A 21,844-nucleotide genomic window follows, 5' to 3' on the forward strand; every position below is an offset into this window, starting at 1 on the left:
TCCAAAGATTGGTATTCTAACCAAATTGGACTGCTTATAGAAAGAAGGATCACGGTTGGGGCACCTGGGTGGCTCAGTCGCTTAAGTGTCTGACTCTTGGTTTCGGCTTGGCTTGTGATCTCAGGGTCGTGGGACTGAACCATGTGTCAGGCTTCCCACCCAGTGGGGAATCAGCTTCTTTCCCTCTGCCCCTACCCCCACTTGTGTGTGCTCTCTCTCTCAAATGAGTAAATTTTTTTTTTTTTTAAAGATGGTCACAGTTAACAAAATGATAGGCTATATCACATGGTATAATTGTGTTTCCTTGTTTTATTTACTCCCCCCCAAACAATCTTTTATAGAAGCGTATTTTTATGATATGCTAGTAAAAAAAAACAAAACCAAAAATACAAAACAAAGATGAGTGAGAAAATGTCTTAAGGAAGCGTCCAAGACAGTGAAGGTCATGGAAAATGTGTCATTTGACAAATGGCTGAGGAAACCAGAATACTGGATGGGAAGCATGATTTGCATGATATCCGACCCCAAATACTTGAAAGAGCATCATTTTTAAGTAGGAGGGGGCAAATGCTGTACTCCAGAGAGCGGAGCATAGACAGATTCATGTTTTCTAAAATCCAAGGAAGCAAATTTTAATTCAGGGAAGATGAGAAAGGAAACATATTGACACAAGCAGTGTGCATGTCAAAGTTGGGTAGGTCAGTGGGGTCGGAGAGGACCTGAATGCAAGGTCCTCTGGTGAAGTGGCTGTTATTTCTCCCTGGCCAGCTTCCCATTCCTCATTTTGGTAACAGCCTGCCAACGTTCTTTGTTGAACTGCTTCTTTTCCACCTCTGAGGTTTGAAGTTTGATAGCGCTAACCTCGTCCTCAGGCTCTGGCAAGGAGAATGCAGTTCTGATATAGACATTCAGTTCTTGGCCGAGAATGTCACGTGGGTCATGCTAGGCAAATCTTAATTGGTCCCAATAGGGTTTTTTGTTTGTTTGTGTTTTGTTTTTTAAAGTAGGCTCCACACCCAGCATGGAGCCCAACATGGGGCTTGAACTCATGACCCTGAGATCAAGACCTGAGCTGAGATCAAGAGTCAGACACTTAACCGACTGAGCCATTCAGGCGCCCCCAGTCCTAATAGTTTTTTAGAAACTGTTGGGAACAATTCTTTTTTTTGACAGGATTGCTGAAGGGTAAGATGGCCCAGAACTTGTGGGAGCAATCTTGCCAGCAGTAGGGGAGGGCTTGCCTGAGAATGGAACCAGTGCAGGGGAAAATAGAGCCAAGAATGGAGAAAGGGAGATTGGGTCCTGGTGCTTTTTGGGCCCCTACATCTAGTAATGCCTAAAGCCAGACTAACTGCATTTTTCAATTCTGTGTGCCAGCACATTCCCTTTTTATTTATTTATTTTTATTTATTTATTTATTTTATTTATTTATTTGACAGAGAGAGAGAGATAGCGAGAGCAGGAACACAGCAGGGAGAGTGGGAGAGCGAGAAGCAGGCTTCCTGCTGAGCAGGGAGCCCGATGTGGGACTCGATCCCAGGACCCTGGGATCATGACCTGAGCCGAAGGCAGACGCTTAACGACTGAGCCACCCAGGCGCCCAGCACATTCCCTTTTTAAAATTTAAGTCGGTTGAATTGAGTTTCTGTTACTTGAAACAGAAAGAATCCTGAATGATATAGGTCTGTTCCAATAAAACTTGAGTGCATGATCATGTACTCATAAATCTAGCTTGGCAAATTTCTAGTAATTTCTAGTAGTTTCCTAGCATTTCTAGTAATGCTTTGTTGGTTTAGATATAGTTAGTTACTATACGTACTTGGAAATTATAAAACCAATGCTTTAAAAATTGTATTTTACATTGATTTAGACAGTTGTTTTTCCTATTTCATATGAATTGATGAGGCTTTTTTAATTGAAGTGTAGTTGACACACAATGTTACATTAGTTCCAGGTGTACAACATAGTGATTTGACAAGTCTATACCTTACCCTATGCTCACCACAAGTGTAGCTACCATCTGCTACCATGCAACACTATTACAGTACCATTGACTATATTCCCTTTGCTGTACCTTTTATTGAATTCAGCGGTTTTGTTCCACAATGTATACTTTATCTCAACTTGGTGAGCTTCAACCTGGAGCTCCTCAAACTATTGATGAAGGCATGTATTATTTTCAGTGTTTTAAAATTGATGAGTAGTATAACTTCACCTGAGTTAAAGTTGTACAGACTTAATAATTACATTTTGCTTAATATTTGCTTAATATTAAAATAATTTAATAGTTACATGTAGTTAATATATATTTTATATATACATAATAGTTATGTAGTTAATAGAGGTCCATGACTGGCTTTTAAAAATAGAGTTTTTAAAAAGGGATTGTTTGAAAAGTATTTTTTAAAAAAGATTCACAACATTGGCAAAATATCAGGAACTAGCTCACAAGATGCTGTATTAGGTGGGATTCTTGACTTTCTAACAACCCTAGCTAGAGTTAAAGAGAAAGGGAGTTTATTAAAAGGATATTGGATAGTTTACAGACACACTGGGAGGGCTGGAGAGCCCAGTTTCAGGCTAAGAATCCAAAGGAAAAGCTCCAGACTAAGGCTTAGCCTTGGTTTTCACAAGAAACTAATTGCTGTCACTGTCATGGACAGTTGGTCTCTCTCTCTCTCTCTCTCACACACACACACACACACACACACACACACACACACACACACGACTCCTTTTCTCAGTTTCTTGCATCACTAACTCCTTGGTCAAAAGTCTAGCTCTGAACCTAAGTCTGATGAAATTGTTGTCTTCCAGGGAAGCTGCTAAGTACCTAGTGTTTTCAGTCTCTGTAACAATAGGCTCTCTGCCCCACATCAAGACTTCTAAGTGGAGAATTTCCCAAATATAGAAAGGGGCTTGGTTGCTATGTAGCCAGAATGAATCACAGATGTCCACTATAAGCCAAGTCTTTGGCAGATCAACATCAACTTACAAGCTTCTCTTCATACTTAAAGTTCCAGAAAAACAATGCTTGCTCTTAACCTAAAGTAACTTTTCTTCCCCATATAAACGGAATGAGCCGAAGTCTTTTCCAGATTGCAATCCAGGCTTTCTGGAAGATGTCCAGTTCTCCTGGAGTTGTTCCATGGTCTTGTCTCAATATTCTATGAACTATGCACTAATATTTAAAAGTTAACCACCACTAAAATAGCCTACATAAATCCTTGGAGTAATGGAGGAGAATATAGGAAAACTTGATAGAATATATAAATACACATGTGAAAGAAAATATGGATAGATGCTACAGTTCATATTTTTGCAGCTCATCTTTGTGTTCTATTTGTGTTGTTGACTTGCCTCCTCTTTCGCCCTCAGCCGAGGTTTACCTATACCTTCATCCCTGAGAAAGCTGACACCTTGCCCATATTTCCTGTATTGTGTGGTTGTGGATTTCCTTTAACTTTTATTTTTTTATTTATTTTTTTTTTTAAAGATTTTATTTATTTATTTGAGAGAGAATGAGAGCACGAGAGGGAAGAGGGCAGAGGGAGAAGCAGACCCCCTGCTGAGCAGGGAGCCCGATGCGGGACTCGATCCAGGGACTCCCGGATCATGACCTGAGCCGAAGGCAGTCGCTTAACCAACTGAGCCACCCAGGCGCCCTCCTTTAACTTTTAACACTGGAAATGGCAGTAGTTAGAGTACCTCAGAAGACCACTGGACTTCCATTAACATTTTTTTAATCTCACGGTGTAATAGCAACACTATTTTCCCGTTATAGCTAGCATCAGTCATTCCTGTCATACCATAACCTCTTTTTGACTGCTGATCTGTGGCTTCAGAATTGGAAATGAAGAAGTGGCAGTCTCAACTTTCAGTTCAATTAAACCAGTCTTTTTTTTTTTTTTTAAGATTTTATTTATTTATTTGAGACAGACAGAATGAGAGAGAGCATGAGAGGGAGGAGGGTCAGAGGGAGAAACAGACTCACTGCCGAGCAGGGAGCCCGATGCGGGACTCGATCCCGGGACTCCAGGATCATGACCTGAGCCGAAGGCAGTCGCCTAACCAACTGAGCCACCCAGGTGCCCTGCAATTAAACCGGTCTTGATGCCCTGTGAATCAAGTAGAGCCCCATACTAGTGAAGCCTGAAAGGACTGGAGTAGGGTGCAACATTTTTGTAAGTGAGGCATCAGTTGAATTTATTTAATGTATCACTCCCAATTCTGCCCCTTGCTTACCAGATTCACACATTCTAGCTATGGAATTGTCAGTACCATAAATGAACTGTGCTCTGAACTGTGGTGGTTCAGAGCACACACCATATCTTAGATTAGCACCCCAACTTCACGGACTATTGTCTCCAAACTGACATTCCAAAATTTTGTAAGGTCAACTGCTGCTGGATCATGGGAATGTATGGTAAAGCCAGTGATTCCATAAACATTAATCCATTTTCTTCTTCCACCATAAAAACGTTTCTTGATCAGAAGGTATGTTGTGTTGTGTCACCTGGGTGGTGCAGTCAGTTAAGTGTCTGACTCCTAGTTTGGCTCAGGTCATGATCTCAAGGTCGTGAGATTGAGCCCCACTTCGGGCTCTGCGCTCAGCACAGAGTCTGCTTGAGACCCTCTCCCTCTGCCTCTTTCCCCACGCGGCATGTTCCTTCTCGCCCTCGCGGCATGTTCCTTCTCGCCCTCAAATAAATAAACAAATCTTTAAAAAAAGTTACATCGTTTCATACTTCATATAGAGAATATATTTGGTAGATCTACAAATGGTGATTCTGGCAGAAGCATGGTGGGCAAACACAAATACAGAATAATTAATAATTAATAATCATTATTATCCCCAAATAATTGCACTCTCCATTATAGAAGGAGTCCAATATAATCAATAGGCCACCAGGAGGCTGGCTGGTCTCCAGACAGTATGGAAATTTAAATGTTGCTAGTTCAAGTCTAGCAGGGGGCAATATCATCCTAAAATGTATTTAGTGTTTTTGTTGTTGTTGTTTTGTTTTGTTTTGTTTCTCAGAGCCAGTTCTGGTTTGGGTGTTTTGGGAAGATTTCCTTGGTTACTTAAGCTGAATTCTGGTTCTTCAGCTCTCCCAATGATTCAGTGACTTACCCTATATGCTATGTACTGTCTACTTCAATTAGTAGTATTTTAAGTGCTTATAACTAAATAATAAGTAACCTTGAAATAGATGCTTTTATGTAAGGTGGTTATGAATCAACATTCCACAAATTGAATATTCATCTAATTGCTTACTCCAGCACCAAATAGCTATCTGATAGGCATCTGACTCTTAACATGTCCAAAATATAACTCTTGATTTTCCACCTTTCCTCCCCATCTTTGTTAGTTTATGATGCCACCATGCTCCCTGTTGCTCAGACCCAAAACCATGGTCTTCACTTCCTTACTTTCTCTCATCATTTATAGACCCACATCTAGCAAGTCCTTCCTTCCAGCCTTGCTTTCAAAATTTGATATGAATCCACATATCACCCCAATTTCCACCTCATCAGAGCCTTCATCATCTCTTACCTGGACCATTGCCTTAGACTTATAACTAGTTTCTCTGTTTTTCACTCTTTTCCCATATGGTCTATTCAGCACACAGCTGCCAAAGTGATGTTTAAAAAATTTAAGTCAGACCATACCATTCCTGTTATGGACTGAATGTTTGTGTCCTCCCCGCCCCCCCCACCCCAAAATTTCTGTGTTCAAGTTCTAAAATCCCATATGGCTATATCTGAAGATGGGCCTCTGAGGAGTAATTAAGTTTAAATGAAGTTTTCGAGATGGGGCCATGATCTGATGTGATTAGTATTTTTATAAAAAAAAGATACCATTAACAACAAAATACCTAAAAGAGAAAACAATCCCATTTAAAATAGCATCAAAAATAATAATTAGGAAAAAGTTTAACCTAGGGGATGGAAGATCTGTGCACTAAAAACTCTTTAAGATTTTAATGGAAGAAATTGAAGAGGACACAAATGAAAAGCTATCCTGTGTTCATGAATTGAAACAATATTGTTAAAATGTCCATACTACCTAAAGCCACCTATAGATTTAATGCAATCCCTATCAAAATTCCAATGGCACTTTTCACAGAAATAGAAAATTCTGAAATCCATATGGAACCACAAAAGACCCAAAATAGCCAAAGCAGTCCTGCAAAAGAACAAAGCTGGAGACATCATACTTTCTGATCCCAAAGTATATTAGAAAGCTGTAGTAATCAAAACAATATGGTACTGTCATAAAAACAGATACACAGACCAATGTAACAGGATCAAGAACCAAGAAATAAACCCTTGCATATATAGTCAATAAATATTTCACAAGGGAACCAAGAATACTCAATGGGGAGAAGATAGTCTCTTCAATAAACTGGTGTTTGGAAAACTGGATAATCACTTTGAAAGAATGAAATAAAACCTCCTGTTACATCAGTCACAAAAATTATCTTAAAATGCATTAAAGACTTAACTATAAGACCTGAAACTGAAAACTCATAGAAAAAAAAAAACATGGAAAAGGCATCTTTTTTTTCTTTTAAGATTTTATTTATTTGAAGAGAGCACAAGAGAGCACAAGCAGGGGGGAGGGGCAGAGGGAGAGGGAGAAGCAGACTCAGAGGGAGAAGCAGAGCCAGATGCGGGGCTTGATCCCAGGACCCTGGAATCATGACCTGAGCTTAAGGCAGATGCTTAACCAACTGAGCCAGCCAGGCACCCAGGGAAAAAGCTTCTTTACATTGTCTTGGCAATGATTTTTTGGATATGATAACAAAAGCAAAAATCAACAAGTGGGACTACATCAAACTAAAAAGCTTCTGCACAGCAAAAGAAATCATGAAGTGAAAAGGCAACCTACAGAATGAGAGAAAATATTTGTAAATCATAAATTTGATAAGGGGTTAATATCCAAAGAATATAAGGAACTCATATAATGCAACAGCAAAAACACCAAAAAACCAAAAACAAAAAAAACAATCCAAATAAAAAATGAATAGAAGATCTGAATATAGATGTTTTTCTAAAGACGACATACAAATGGCCAAGAGGTATATGAAAAGGTATTCAACATCACTGATCATCAGGGAAATGCAAATCAAAAACAATGAGATATTGCCTCACACCTTTAGAATAGCTGTTGTTAAAAAGAAATAAGTGTTGGTGAGGTTGTAGAGAAAAAGGAACCCCTCTACACTGTTGGTGGGAATGTAAATTTGTACAGCCACTGGAAAACAGTATGGAGGTTCCTCAAAGATTAAAAATAGAACTATCATGTGATCCAGTAATTCCACTTCTGAGTATATATCCAGAGGATATGAAAATAGGATCTCAGAGAGATGTCTGCAACCCCATGTTCATGGCAGCATTATTCATTCACATTAGCCGAGATACAGGAATAACCTAAGTGTCTGTCTGTGGGTGATTGGACAGAGATGTGGTATGGGTGTGCACGCACGCACACAGACGCAGACGCGTGCACTATGGGATATTATTCAGCCACAGGAAGGAAGGAAATCCTGCTGTTTGCAACAACGTGGATGGATCTTGAGGGCGTTATGCTAAGTGAGATAAACCAGACAGAGAAAGACAAATACTGTGTGATCTCATTTATATGTGGAATCTAAAAAAACTGAATGCATAGAACCAGAGAGTAGAATGGTAGTTTCCAGGGGCCGGGGTGTGTGAAGAATGGGAAGATGTCAGTCAAAGGGTACAAACTACTAGTTAGAAGACAGATAAGTTCTGGGGATCTAATGTATAGCATAGAGACTGTAGATAACAACACTGTATTACATATTTCAAAATTACTATGGGAGTAGATCTTAAATGTTCTCACCACACTCACATAAGTGGTAATTATGTGAAGTAATGGAGGTGTTAATTAACCCTATTTTGGTAATAATTTTGCAGTATGTAAGTATATCAAATCATCATGTTGTATACCTTAAACTCACACAGTATCATATGTCCATTATATTCTCAAAGCTGGAAAAAAAAAAGGTACTGGCACTTGCCTGCTCTCTCGCTTTGCCCTGTTTGCAAGCACAAACTGATGAAAAGCTCTGTGACAACGTAATGGGAAGGTAGCTGTCTGCAAGCCTGGAAGAGGGTCCTCCCCGGAAAATGCCCGTGCCAGCATCCTGACTTGGAACTGCCAGGCTTCAGAACTGTGAGAAACTACATTTCTGTTGTTGAAGCCATACGGTCGTAGTATTTTGTTAGGGGAGCCTGAGCTGACTAATACAGCTCCCCACTTAGACATGTAGAACAAACTGCAGTTTGCGCTATTACTTCAAAAGCCCAACCTTGTCCTAACTGGCCTGCCACCAGCTTCTCCCGCACTCACTCAGCACCAGGTGCCCTGGCTCTCTTGGTGTTCTGTAAACACTCTGTGCACAGTGCCTTCCCATTTCAAGGGCTGTGCGCTTGCTTTCCTTCTGCTTGAGTCAGCTTCCCCAGGCCTCATGGCCCAGCACCCTGCTTCATTCTGATCTCTAGCACCCTCTCGGTACCTCCCACTCATGCTCCATCACATTATCATACAGCTTTCTTCATAATGCTTATCCCCATCGAAAATTACATATTATTTTACTTGTTTTTCTAAAATATCTTCTCTACCCCCCCCCCCCCAAGGGCACTTGGGTGGCTCAGTTGGTCTGCCTTCAGCTCAGGTCATGATCCCAGGGTCGGGATCAAGCCCGGCATCGGGCTCCCTGCTCAGCGGAGAACCTGCTTCTCCCTCTCCCTCTGCCGCTCCCCCTGCTTGTGCTTGCTCTCTCTGCCTTTCTCTCTACCTCCCTGTGTCAAATAAATAAATAAATAAATAAAATCTTAAAATATCTTCCCCATTGATAGATGAACTCCATGTGGGCAAGAATATAGTCTGGGGGCGCCTGGGTGGCTCAGTTGTTGAGTGTCTGCCTTCGGCTCGGGTCATGATCCCAGGGTCCTGGGATCGAGACCTGCATCAGGCTCCCTGCTCAGCGGGAAGCCTGCTTCTCCCTCTCCCACTCCCCCTGCTTGTGTTCCCTGTCTCGCTGTGTCTCTCTCTGTCAAGTAAATAAATAATAAAAAAAAAAAGAATATAATCTGTCTTGTGTACCATTGTGTTCTAGACATGTTCTTATTGAAAAGTCTAGTCTTCCTTTTTTTTTTTTTTTTTTAAGATTTTATTTATTTATGTCAGAGAGAAAGTGAGAGAGAGCAGGAGCAGGGGGAGTGGGAGAGGGAGAAGCAGGCTCTCTCCTGAGTAGGGAGCCAGATGTGGGGCTCGATCCCAGGACCCTGGGATCATGACCTGAGCCGAAGACAGACGCTAAACCGACTGAGCCACCCAGGCGCCCCCCAAATGTTGTTTTAAAAAGGCCAAAACAGTTTGGGGGAAAAAAAAAAGTTTGCACATGAAGCAACAGGCAAAGTTATAAAAACTATATATTAAACGAAATAACCGTCTAGGAAAAATCAGTAACGTTTAAAGTCAAACGGTTTGCTAAAAATACAACACTGCTGAGTAATACATAGCATGACTTTGCCAGAAATACATAGAAAGGGAAAGCCCGCAGCTTACTATTTATGATAGAAACACCTAAAAAACTCTTCTTAATGGACTATAAAAAAAAAAAAACTAGATGTTTAAATATAGTTGCCTTGACCAACTTATCCTGTCGTTAGCTTTAACCCTTTGGCCTCGTCCCAGGAATTTTTGTTGCCGTAATGCAGCATTTGTAAAGAAAAGAAACGGTGTGCACCTATAATGCCTTTAGGTTGACAGTGTGATTAGGATTAGCAGCTGGAGACCAAGCAAAGCGCAGCTAGAGATTCCTGTACTTTAGTAAACTCTCCCTCTACACCCCTCCCAGCTGGCATAGCTGCTGTGAGCAATGCAACGAGGCACTTTGCTCACACACAGTTTAGTCGAGAGGGGGTGACTTCAAGCAGCCAGGAGACAGGTTTAAATTGGCAACGTCATTTTCCTGGTTTGACCCCATGACTGAAGCATCTTGCCGTGGGATTTGGGTCAGTCAGCACATATTTATCCAGTGCTGACTTTGTGTCCAGAACACTCTTAACTCGGCAGGATAGCAGAGGCAGAGGCAAGGGGAAAAAAAGGCACAATAACAAAAAGTGAGGTTTAAGAAATTTATTGCATTGAAGAAAGTTTGCGTACCATTGAAAGTAGGAGATAAGGTTTACAGATATATGGGTAAGGAATCATGTACAGCTCTAATGTATTGATTTAAACCAGATGTGTCGGGCGCCTGGGTGGCTCAGTTGGTTAAGCGACTGCCTTCGGCTCAGGTCATGATCCTGGAGTCCCGGGATCGAGTCCCGCATCGGGCTCCCTGCTTGGCAGGGAGTCTGCTTCTCCCTCTGACCCTCCCCGCTCTCATGTACTCTCTCTCATTCTCGCTCTCTCAAATAAATAAATAAATCTTAAAAAAAAAAAAAAAACCAGATGTGTCTATCATGTATGCTGAAGATACTGGATAAATAGTATTTTTTAAAACTTGTAACTGTTATTTCCCAGTGAGAACTATAGGGATGGCATGGCTGCTTCATGATACTAAGTTCTGTATATCACCCCTCCCCTAAAAGTTCTCTTTTCGAAATTAAACAGTTATTTGAAATGCTTAAAAGTTCAAATGTGAGGTCCAGTCAAGCATTACCAGATGGTGCCTAGAATTCTAGTGATTCCGAAAATGCACTCTACTGGCAAAAAGAAGGCAGTGCCAAGGCCCACATCAAAAAAGGAGCCATCACTCTGAGGGCCTCTCCTGTCCCAGACGATTTCACCTGCTGTCCCCTCTCCTTTCACATCCTTGACTTTCAAACCTCCTCCTCTCGTCTTGCAGCCCTATTTCTGGTCCAGGAGAGACTAGACCAGACCACGTGCACTTAACTGCAGAAATGTCGTAGTATTTTATGTGTGGAGCAAGTCCTCCTAACTGGGAACCCTTGACATATAAAACCACTATGGTTTCGCACCATCAGATACACCAGTAAAGTGACTGAGATTAAGTTGCTACTTTTCACATCCCCTGGCCTCTTAGCAGTGACCGTGTCTCCTACCTCACAGATAATTGCAGTAAATAGGTGTTTAGCCAGCTCATGGTTCATTTTTCTTATCTCAAGAGTTTGCCCCTTCACTGAAAGTTATATTCTTTGGTTCAAAAGTGGGTCCCCTATTCTCTCTAATAATATTTTGTGTCATCGATTGTTTCCTTAGAAAACTACCTTTCAGTATAACCTTTCTTCCCCCTATAAAACACATTTTATCTCACTACTATAAAAAATACAATTAAAATACTTTTCCTCAACTCCACACTCCCTTCCCAGCTGGCTGCCCTGTTTCTCTACCCCTCCCTCTTGTTCATAGCTGAGCTCCATGAAGGAATGGGTTTCAATCTCTGGTTACTTTTCTTTATATCCCATTTTCTCTTCTTTCCTTTTAGCTCAGTCTCTCACACTTCTCTGGTAAAACTTATCAAAGACTTTTCCTATTTCCAAATCCCTTGGTCTTTTTAGTTCTCACCTTACTTAAATTATCTGTTGTGCTTCTGCCATGGACACTTCCATCTTCACTGTCACCTCCCTTGTTGCCAGAAAATTTCTCTGACCACTCTTTCTTTATCTTCTTTACGGGTGCCTGCTATTTATTTATTTTATTTATTTATTTATTTTTTTAAAGATTTTATTTATTTATTTGACAGAGAGAGACACAGCGAGAGAGGGAACACAAGCAGGGGGAGTGGGAGAGGGAGAAGCAGGCTCCCCGCAGAGCAGGGAGCCCGATGCGGGACTCGATCCCAGGACCCTGGGATCATGACCTGAGCTGAAGGCAGTCGCTTAACCAACTGAGCCACCCAGGCGCCCCGTGGGTGCCTGCTATTTAAATGCTGGTATTTATTTATTTTTTTTATTACTCTCCAATATTTTCCTAGGAAAGAGTATGCATGCATAACACCTAGGCCCGTTCCCTTATATATGTACCCGTATTCTTCACCACGTAGCCAGTTGCCTCTTCACGCTCTCCATCCTGCAGCCACAGGTCAAGCAAGCTCAACATGTCCTGAGCAGAGATCCCTTCTCTCAAAACTTCATCCCCAGTCTCTTTTTCCTTATTTTAACAAATGTCAACTGCTGTTTCTATGCCAAATGGTTTCTTGCCTCTTTTTATCTATTGTCTTTCCTCTCTTGAGATTACACTTTTGTCGTACTTGTCTGCCTAGGAATACTTACCCATCTTCAAATTTGAGAATTGCCTCGGTCGTGAAGCATTACCAGCCTGGCCTAGAAAACATGACCACTGAGGGCTGCTGCCTAACACTTAAAGAGATGTCTAGAATAGTACGTGTAGTACTGAACTGTGAAGAAGCATGTTGTAGGGAGCGGGAAGAACACAGGGGAAGAAAGCCCTAAGATAAGAAGGAACATGGGGCTTTTGAGGGACCATGAAGGCTCAGTGTAGCGGAGCACTAAGTCATAGGGATGGTGGCATAAAAAACAATTGAAGAAGGTGAAATCTTAATCAGGCAGGGCCTTGAGGGCTATGGTAAAAATGTTTGCACTGTATCCTAACTACCATGGGAAGCCAAGAATTTCTCTAAGGCTGGAAGTGGCAAGATCCAAATTAGGTTTTAAAGTCATCTCTAAGGCTGCAGTATAAATAGATTTTAGGGAAGCAAGATTATTAAAGAGGCAGCTAGTTAGAAAGTCATTACAGTAATTCAGCTGAAAAATAATAGTCACTTAGCCTGGGATGGTAATAGAAATGAGAGAGAACATTCAACATTTTTAACCAATTCTCTCTCACTAGCAGACAGATGAGACTATGTTGCTTGATTAAACTAACAATCTGTTTCAGGATGTTCCATGGTCATTACTGGCTGCATCCTGTGACCATCTGGAGACCAGAATGACCAGCCAAACCTTGTGTCTTTGCACACACACAAAAACAACTTTCACAAAATTCACTGGCATGTTCCTTAAAGTTTGCTGTGTTCTTTGAACTCTTCTGACCTTGGAAAAACGCTTTGCCCACAGAAAACTTTTCAGCCAATTGAGTTTGGACTCTTCTTAAAGGTCACATGGACTTATGTATTAAAAATACTATTTTGTACATTTATATTTCCTTTGTTGGCTCCAGATACGGAATTTCTCTCAGAGCTAACAAAGAATAAAGGGAGATAATGAAGAAAATGAATTTTAGGGACCAAAATATCTAGTCTACTCTGAATTCAAAGCTTATAGCCTTAGTTGCAAAGACGTTTCATTATTAAATCAGTTATGCAATGTTCATTCCATAAATATTTATTGAGAACTGATTATGATCTCAGATTCATGCTAGATGTTACAGATGACAAAGCCATTGCCCTCCTAGGAACTCACTATCAGGCTATCAGATAGAGACTTTTTGTTAATAATAAAGCAATTTACCGCCCCCCCCAAGATAACAAAATTTTTAAAATATCATATGAGAAAGAAAAGTATAGCTTTATTTACTACTGTCTTTATATAATTGAAGCCAAATGAAAAAACCTAGACTATTTTCTAATGACTTTTAATACTGTATACTGTGAATCTGGATTATTGAATTCATCTGAGTTGGCTATCTTCCTACTGTCCAGCCCATATCTGCTAAATAGGTACGAATTTTCTCTTAAGCTGTTTCTACAGTGGCTCTAAAATGATTTCTTGGGGCGCCTGGGTGGCTCAGTCATTGGGCATCAAACTCTTGATTTGGGTTCAGGTCATGATCTTAGGGTCCTGGGATTGAGCCCCACGTTGGGCTTCGCACTCAGCAGGGAGTCTGCTTGGGATTCTCTCTCTCCCTCTCCCTGTCTCCCAGCTTGCACTCTCCCTCTCTCTCAAATAAATAAATCTTTAAAATAAATTAAAAAAATAAAATTTCTTACATTCCTTTTATAATATAGTAACCATAAAAATAAATAAACATGAGAAGTTGTTGAAAATAAAAGTATACCTATATGGGAATATAAATTCCCTGTGACCACTTTTAAATATTTTAAAAGAAATTCTCAGTAAAAATGTGGATCTCCAGAACAGGGAAGGAAAACCATCTTAATTCATTGCACTGTTGAAAGTTGTCTTCTCTGGAACTTTTAGGCATGACTGAGTTTACTCCTTAAAATCAGGTTCATTAATGGCAACCTCATTTCACTCTGAGGGAAGTTACCATTTCTTATTAGCTAAACTGCTAGCAAGATATTTTCTTAATTATTTATATTAAGTTATACCTGAAACACTTTTAATGCTTATTAAATGAGGTACACTTTTTTTTAATGCCAGGTTTGTATGTGCCTTGTCTCTGTTTCCGATTTTAATGGTTACTGTAAAATCTCAAGTGAATCCTGAAAACTTTCAATCATTGGATCTTCTCTACCAATCAGTTCATTCATTTATTCAGCAAATATTCATTATCTTTCATGTGCAGGACAGACATAGGCCATAGCAGTGGAGATAAAGTCATGAACAAACAGAATGGCCCTTGCCCTCATAGGCCTGCACATCACAGTGGATGGATATAGATGTATAAGAACAGTGAGAAAAATACATCATGTGACATAGAGTACATGGAGAAAAAATAACCCAAGGAAGGTGATACATGGCATATTGATTAATAACAAAATGACAGTTGTAAGAATAGGCCCCCTTGGGCGCCTGGGTGGCTCAGTTGGTTAAGCGACTGCCTTCGGCTCAGGTCATGATCCTGGAGTCCCTGGATCGAGTCCCGCATCGGGCTCTCTGCTCGGCAGGGAGTCTGCTTCTCCCTCTGACCCTCCCCCCTCTCATGTGCTCTCTCTCTCTCTCTCTCATTCTCTCTGTCTCAAATAAATAAATAAAATCTTTAAAAAAAAAAATAGGCCCCCTTATCATCTGGATATCATAGTGGCTTCACATATTTGAATATATATCTGTTTATTACTTGTAAATGATTATAATAGGTAGGATGCCCTATGGGTTCATATAATATTCAAAATAACTGGTTCTATATTTTGCCTATCAATCAAATTACATATTGAAGATGAGCTATAATAACAATGAGTTTTTCTTTGTAAAGTTCCACTGTGGAACTCAACTGGGTCAAATTATAACATCTTAGAACTTTGTTTCCATTGCTCTGTAGTGGAAACTGGCTTAAATTGGCTGTACAAAGTAGAGAATATAATAACCGGGTCCTTGCCTGTGTATATGCATTTACTTTCCAACTCACATCCTACATTTGAAGGTCTTTTGACCCTTCATATCAAGTTTGGCTGAGGTTCTAAGGAAGACTCTTTTTGTTTCAAATTAGGATAACCTGGAGCCGACTGGAACCAGGGTACTTGATTAGATACTCATTTGATTATATTTCATATCCCTTTTATAAATACACTAGATTCCTCAGAACTTCCGTAACTTAAAATTCCTAGTAGGCTGCTGCCAAATTTTCCAAAACTAATTGATCTCACAAAAGATGAAAATACTCTTCAAATACATGACATTTTGAATAATATTTTCCAATTCTAAATTTGACTAGCAAACTCTGAACTCCATTTCCAAATTCCATTGCCTTTCTACAATCCGTGTTTCCTCCCCTCCGCCCTAAATAGTGATATGCTGGAAAAGGTTTAATAATTGGCCCTTCTGGGTAAAAAGACCCGACTTACAGTGTATTCCCATTTCTGTGGTATAAGTACTCCTACCATAGCTGATTTTGAACTATCAATATGACATCATTGAAAGTGGAGTTATGGGGGCGCCTGGGTGGCTCAGTCGTTAAGCGTCTGCCTTCAGCTCAGGTCATGATCCCAGGGTCCTGGGATCGAGCCCCACAATGGGCTCCCTGTTCCGCAGGAAGCCTGCTTCTCCTTCTCCTACTCCCCCTGCTTCTGTTCCCTCTCACGCTGTGTCTCTCTCTGTCAAATGAAGAAATAAATCTTTAAAAAAAAAAAATGGAGTTACGAAGACATGCTCATGGTTGGTTCTCATGAGTCGGGTTATGCCAGCTCTCTAGCATCCACTGACAAAACATACCTCTTTATCCACTGGAAGGCACATAGAATTTGACCTGTTAAAACTCTTGTTTAACTGTTTCAGGCAGCTTTTTGGGTTATAGTTGAGAATATTGGACATAAGATATGTGAGTCTGGAATCTAGTTTATAAACAAGACAACTGCCAAGATGCAGTCTTCCTTAGTGTCAACAGTAATGATTATTAATGATAATTTTATACCTCAAAGGAAAGAACTAAAGATTTATTTGAATTAAAGATTCCTGGTGTTTAAATTCTACTCCCCCATCCATTCTTAATTGATAAAACAAACAAACAAACAAAAACCCTATTATTTTTCACTGAGAGGTAAAGGCTTTATGAAATTTTGTTTTTGGCCTCCCTGCATGTATATACTAGCCAGTTGACTATCAGCTGGCCAGCACATGATTAACATAAAAAGTATTATAAACATAGCAATATTTAATTATAATGACATTGGTTGTTTTCATTGTTGAAGGAAAAAGTGTGTTTGTCTTGAAGATAACTCAAACTGAGCTATTTTGAAATTAATACAAAATCACCAGTAACAAGTGTTAGCAGAAATAGTAACATTTTAAACTTCCAAAATATTACATAATACATTAAAGTTCCATTTCATGCTTGTAAATTACACATGAAATCACACAATTTTTTGTCATTGCACAGATATGCATGACCTTCAAATTGTAGCCCCTGTACATGCATGGGAGAGAAGAAATGCTTGATTGTGGGCTTTGAGTAAGCATCACTGATAGCAGCGTGTCGCATGTGCTGAGCTGGCAATGAAGAAACTATTCAGAAAATATTTGTTAAGCCATTATCACACTTATCAGAAATATACAAGATGTTTTCCTTAAAACTATTAAGTATTTGAACTATGAATCAGAGGTAAACCAAAACCCAGTATCTAGTGTTCCATCACATTTTTAGGTAGGCTTTAATATATTATTTCCATCTATACGTCCCCTGTAAAATTATCTGAAAAATGGAAAAAAGTTCTTCATTTAATTATATTGGCCCATCACCCCCCAAATTTTTAGATGATTTTCTAACAGATTACCCAGAATTTTTCATCAAAGTCACTAGTTTAAAACTCTTATTGGTCTTATCTCAAAGGATCTGAGCTTAATAGTAATAATGACACCTTTCATTTTAAAGATGTTTAGTGATTCTAGGATTATTAGAATTATCCCCATTTTACACAGGGAAAGAAAGTAACCTTGGGACATGTGACTAGTTAGAACTGAAATGCAGATTTTTTTTTTACACTATAAATTCAAAGCATTTTGTAAGCACTTGCTGGAAAACTGCATATATTTCATATCTTATTTTCTAGAGCCTTTCCCAAAATTTAGCATATAATATGAAATGTCCATTAATGTTCTTCTTTTTTTATCTTGTTCATAAATATTGATGTTTTGAAGGTTCCCACTTCTTACATTATATTTGATTTCTAGTAGAACTCTTACCTTTTCTCGGTGTCTTACAATGGCCTTTTGCATTTTCATGTAAATGATACCTTATCAAGTTGTACACACAAACACACTAGAATTGGAATGGGAGGTAGAAAAGTGTGCTAGGGAAGGAGAAGAGGAAGAGAGTTTGGGTGATTTTGTGGGGTATGTGTCAAGCACAGTGGCCAAGAGATCCACACCTACAAATTTGTGTTTCTCTGCTAAGTTGTATCAGGCAAAGGGAAGAAAAACAAAAAATTGAGGTCTTTTGACCTCTAATTTCCTTTTTCCTCTAATAAGCTCAACTTCTCTGTAAGGTTGTTTTCTGTGGCAGCTAACTACAGTACTATGTCTCCAAAGATGGTGATCCTGTTCCCTACCACTTGGGGTCATTGAGAAAGAGACTAACATTAAAGTCAGGATTTCCTCATTCGGTGGAAAAATCCATGCTTAGCACCATGCAATTTTAAGGCTGTATGAGGAATGCAGTTGAATAACATTGGCTGGAAAAAGGAACAATACACTTTGCTTTAGACTCTAAATGACCAAATTTCCAGAGATTCCATTTTAGGGACTGTCAATCAGGAGCAGCATTGAGGAGCTAAATGTGTGCATGTCTGGACTCCATGGCTGCTAAAAATGTTCCAGCTGCCAAACGGGAAGTGAATGTTTCGTCAGCGTGCAGCTGAGGGTTAAATGAGGACAGCCAGGCTGGGTTCACTGCCATAGTTGCCTGTGTATGTTCACCTCATGCTATAGGATTCCTTTCCCACAAGTCAGTTCCATCTTTCTCTCCTTTATGCTTAATAAGTATTCATACATTTAAACTTAAATGTAATTTTTTGTGTATTTTTGTGGGTGTTTAGATGTTTTATATGTCTTTTTGAGATAGAGCTTGTTAAGGTTAGAGATAATCCCTGGTTTGCTTACAACTCATGTGATCTGATTCACCATAATGTGAACTACGGAAGAGGGCCATGTTGCAGAACAAGGTGTTGGTTAATTTCCTCCACTCAAGGGGGGAAGTGCATGGCAGACCATGATCTAATTCTAGAGGGTCTACAGGTTCAGATTTAATGGCTTAATATAAGTGATAACAGATAAACTTGAGGACCCATTTGGTACAGAAATTCTTACTTAAGACCTTTTCTCAACAACAGCAAAAACCTCTCAGTGGGATAACTAAGAAAAAAGGAAATAGTAAAGAAACTTGGCTCCCTTTGCACTAACTCCGGATGAGGGTAGGAAGTCCTGATAATATTTAACCTCAGGGTAGCTGTCAACACGAGTTTAGGGTCAGAATTGATACTCTGTATATGGCTCAAAATGCCCAAACTAAAAATTTACATTAATGTGGTCCTGGATTGGCAGTGTTCCTGGTAGAATGTATGGAAAAATGCAGATGTTTTAAATCCAAGTCTCAAAGAGTTCTCATAAATACATTTCCAAGAAACAGGAGTAAAGAATGAAAAATCTCAGAACATAGTACAGAACAAGCCACTACAAGTAGGAGAAACAAAAACAAGAAAACGGAGTATCATCGCAACAAAAATGAAAGGCCAAATGTTGAAATTATAGGCTATGGAGTATATGATAACAAGCATGTTTAACATGTTTAAAGAAATTATTTTTAAAGAACTAAATAGAAATTCTAGGAATAAGATACATAATAATTAAAATTAGAAACTCTGCATACGGGGCACCTGGGTGGCTCAGATGGTAAGCGTCTGCCTTTGGCTCAGGTCATGATCCCAGGGTCCTGGGATCCAGTTCCGCAAAAAGCCTGCTTCTCCCTCTCCCACTCCCCCTGCATGTGTTCCCTCTCTCGCTGTCTTTCTCTGTCAGATAAATAAATCTTAAAAAAAAAAAAAAAAAAAAAGGAATCTCTACATAACAATTTAAAAGCAGTTTATAGACACAGAAGAGTGAATAAGTAAGCTAGATGATTAAAAAAATTTTCCAGAATTCTGCACAATGATACGTACATTAGAACTGCTAGTAGGAGATACAAATATATTTAAGTGTAGCTGAAAGTATGCTAGTACTGTAAAAGATACAGATCTTCACGTGGAGGTACATAAGGAACTCCAAGCAAGAGAAGTGAAATCCATCCCTAAACTTGTCACAGATCAACTGCAGAACATCAAGAATAAAAATAAAGGTTTTTTTAAACAAGAACAAAAAGAATGAGAAGTCTGACTAGGAATCTGAAACTAGATGGACTTAGCAGAACTCAAGATGCTTCCTACTCTAAAATGACAGTAGAGAAAGTAGAAAAAGCAACCCAGCATATACCTCAAAACCCACAAACAGCCCGGCACTGGCAGTATCTGATAATTTTGGAAGTGGGAATAAAGTTGGGCCTCAAAAAGGAGGATTTACTCAATGTTGAAGAATTAGTAAGATACCCAAAGCCTTGTAACTCATAGAGCCAGGGGACTGCTATTTTTCTTCTTCAGCAGAGCACTGGAGGTGTCTCCCCCAGAGGAGAGAACACAGTGTTTCTCGACTGGAGGTCTCGGGGCATAGCTGAGCAATGAAAACCTAACCATGAAAACCTAACCAATTGAATGAAATGTTTACATTGTAGCTATGCGGATACCACCATTCCTCCACCCGCCTCTTGGCTCTGAAACATTAGCAATCAGGTTTGCCTGGCAAGGAAGGAGAAAGGAAGAATCTGTCCTGGGGTCCTCGCAAGCACCCATAGGCACAGATGCCAGCCGTTCCCCAGTGAAATGGTTTAACCAAAACACCTGGAAGCAAACTTGTGGTCAGTAAGCCCCCTGCGTGGACGTGGAGCTCCAAACGTTTTTTTAACACCCCGTTCTTAAATGACAGCTAGCAGCCAGGGAACACTATGAGGTATTGAGGAATATCAGAAGCAGACCTAAAACAAAGAAACATAAAAAAGCATTCTTAAGAAAACAAACCACACAAAGGAGAGAAAAATACGTGTTTAAGTTATTTTATATATTCAGAGCGATAAATAACATAGTGCAGCTGTAAAAAAAAAAAAATAAGATGCTTTATTAAAAGGACAGGAAAAAGGAGCTGTGTAAGAAAAACCACTAGTTTCCCCCTCCTGAGCCTTTCTCCTGGACTACTCACACAGAGCACTTCTCTGTGTCACTTCTGAGACTTCTGGTCACTAGATGTGTGCCGAATTTTCCCCAAACCGAACAATTCTCCACGACACCAGTTGGGTGTTCTGCAATTTAACTCCATTCTGACACTATCTACCTGGAGAGAGTATCAGATCCAACAGGATACAGGCTCAGGCCCACAAGACAGATCCCCACTTCAGATGCTAATCACAAATAGGGGTTCCCAAGTTACCCACAATTTTGGTCAGATTTGGCTACAAATCAGAGGTTCCCATGACTTCCCCTCAAGTTTGATTAATTTGCTAGAGCAGCTTCTGGAACTCAGGGAAACACTTATTACGTTTACCAGTTTATTAAAGGATATGATAAAGGATATAGATGAAGAGATACGTAGGAGGAGTTCTGAGAAGGTTTTGAGGGCAAGAGCTTCTGTCCCTGTGTAATTTTGGGGTATGTCACCCTCCTGGTGTGGATGTATTCACCAACGGGGAAGTGCTCTGAACCCCCATGTTATTGGGATTTTATGGAGGCTTCCTCATGTAGGCATGATCAGTTATTCCATTTTCAGCTTCCCTCCCATCTCTAGGAAAGTGGGAGTGGGGCTGAAAATTCCAAGCTTCTAATCATGGCTTGGTCTCTCTGGCGACCAACCCCCATCCAGCAACCCCCCTAGAGTCACCTCATTAGAACAAAAGATGTTCCTGGTGCTCTTCTAAGTTTCCTAAGCACTTCTGTGCCAGGAACCAGGAGCAGAGACCAATATATTATCTCACAGGAGCCACTGAAAATTATAAACATAACATAAATTAGAGAAACTTAAAGCAGAGATAAGAAAATCTCCCAGAAAGTAGAGCAAAAAGGCGAAGAGATAAAAAAATAAGAGAAAATAAAAGAAAGTTAAGACACCATCCCATCATATCCAAAATTCAAGTAGGGAATGTAGACAAACAGCAAAAAAAGTAATATAATAGTATTTCATAGAGCAGAAGTTCAGGAATTTCCAGATTGGAAAGGCTCACAGAGTGCTCAACACACAGATAAAAATAAACCCACAACAAGATGCATCATTGTAAAATTTCAAAACACCAGGGGCAAAGAGCTTCCATAGAGGGTGAAAAGCAGGTTAACACACAAAGGCTAGAGAAGCAGAATGGCATCAGATGTCTGAACAGCAATCCTAGACGCCAAACAGGAATGGAACAGTGCCTTCA

This window comes from Mirounga angustirostris, unplaced genomic scaffold, assembly GCF_029215605.1.
Source record: "Mirounga angustirostris isolate CCGP_5_RB_7025 unplaced genomic scaffold, mMirAng1.0.hap1 SCAF_7, whole genome shotgun sequence".
Classification (NCBI taxonomy): Eukaryota; Metazoa; Chordata; class Mammalia; order Carnivora; family Phocidae; genus Mirounga; species Mirounga angustirostris.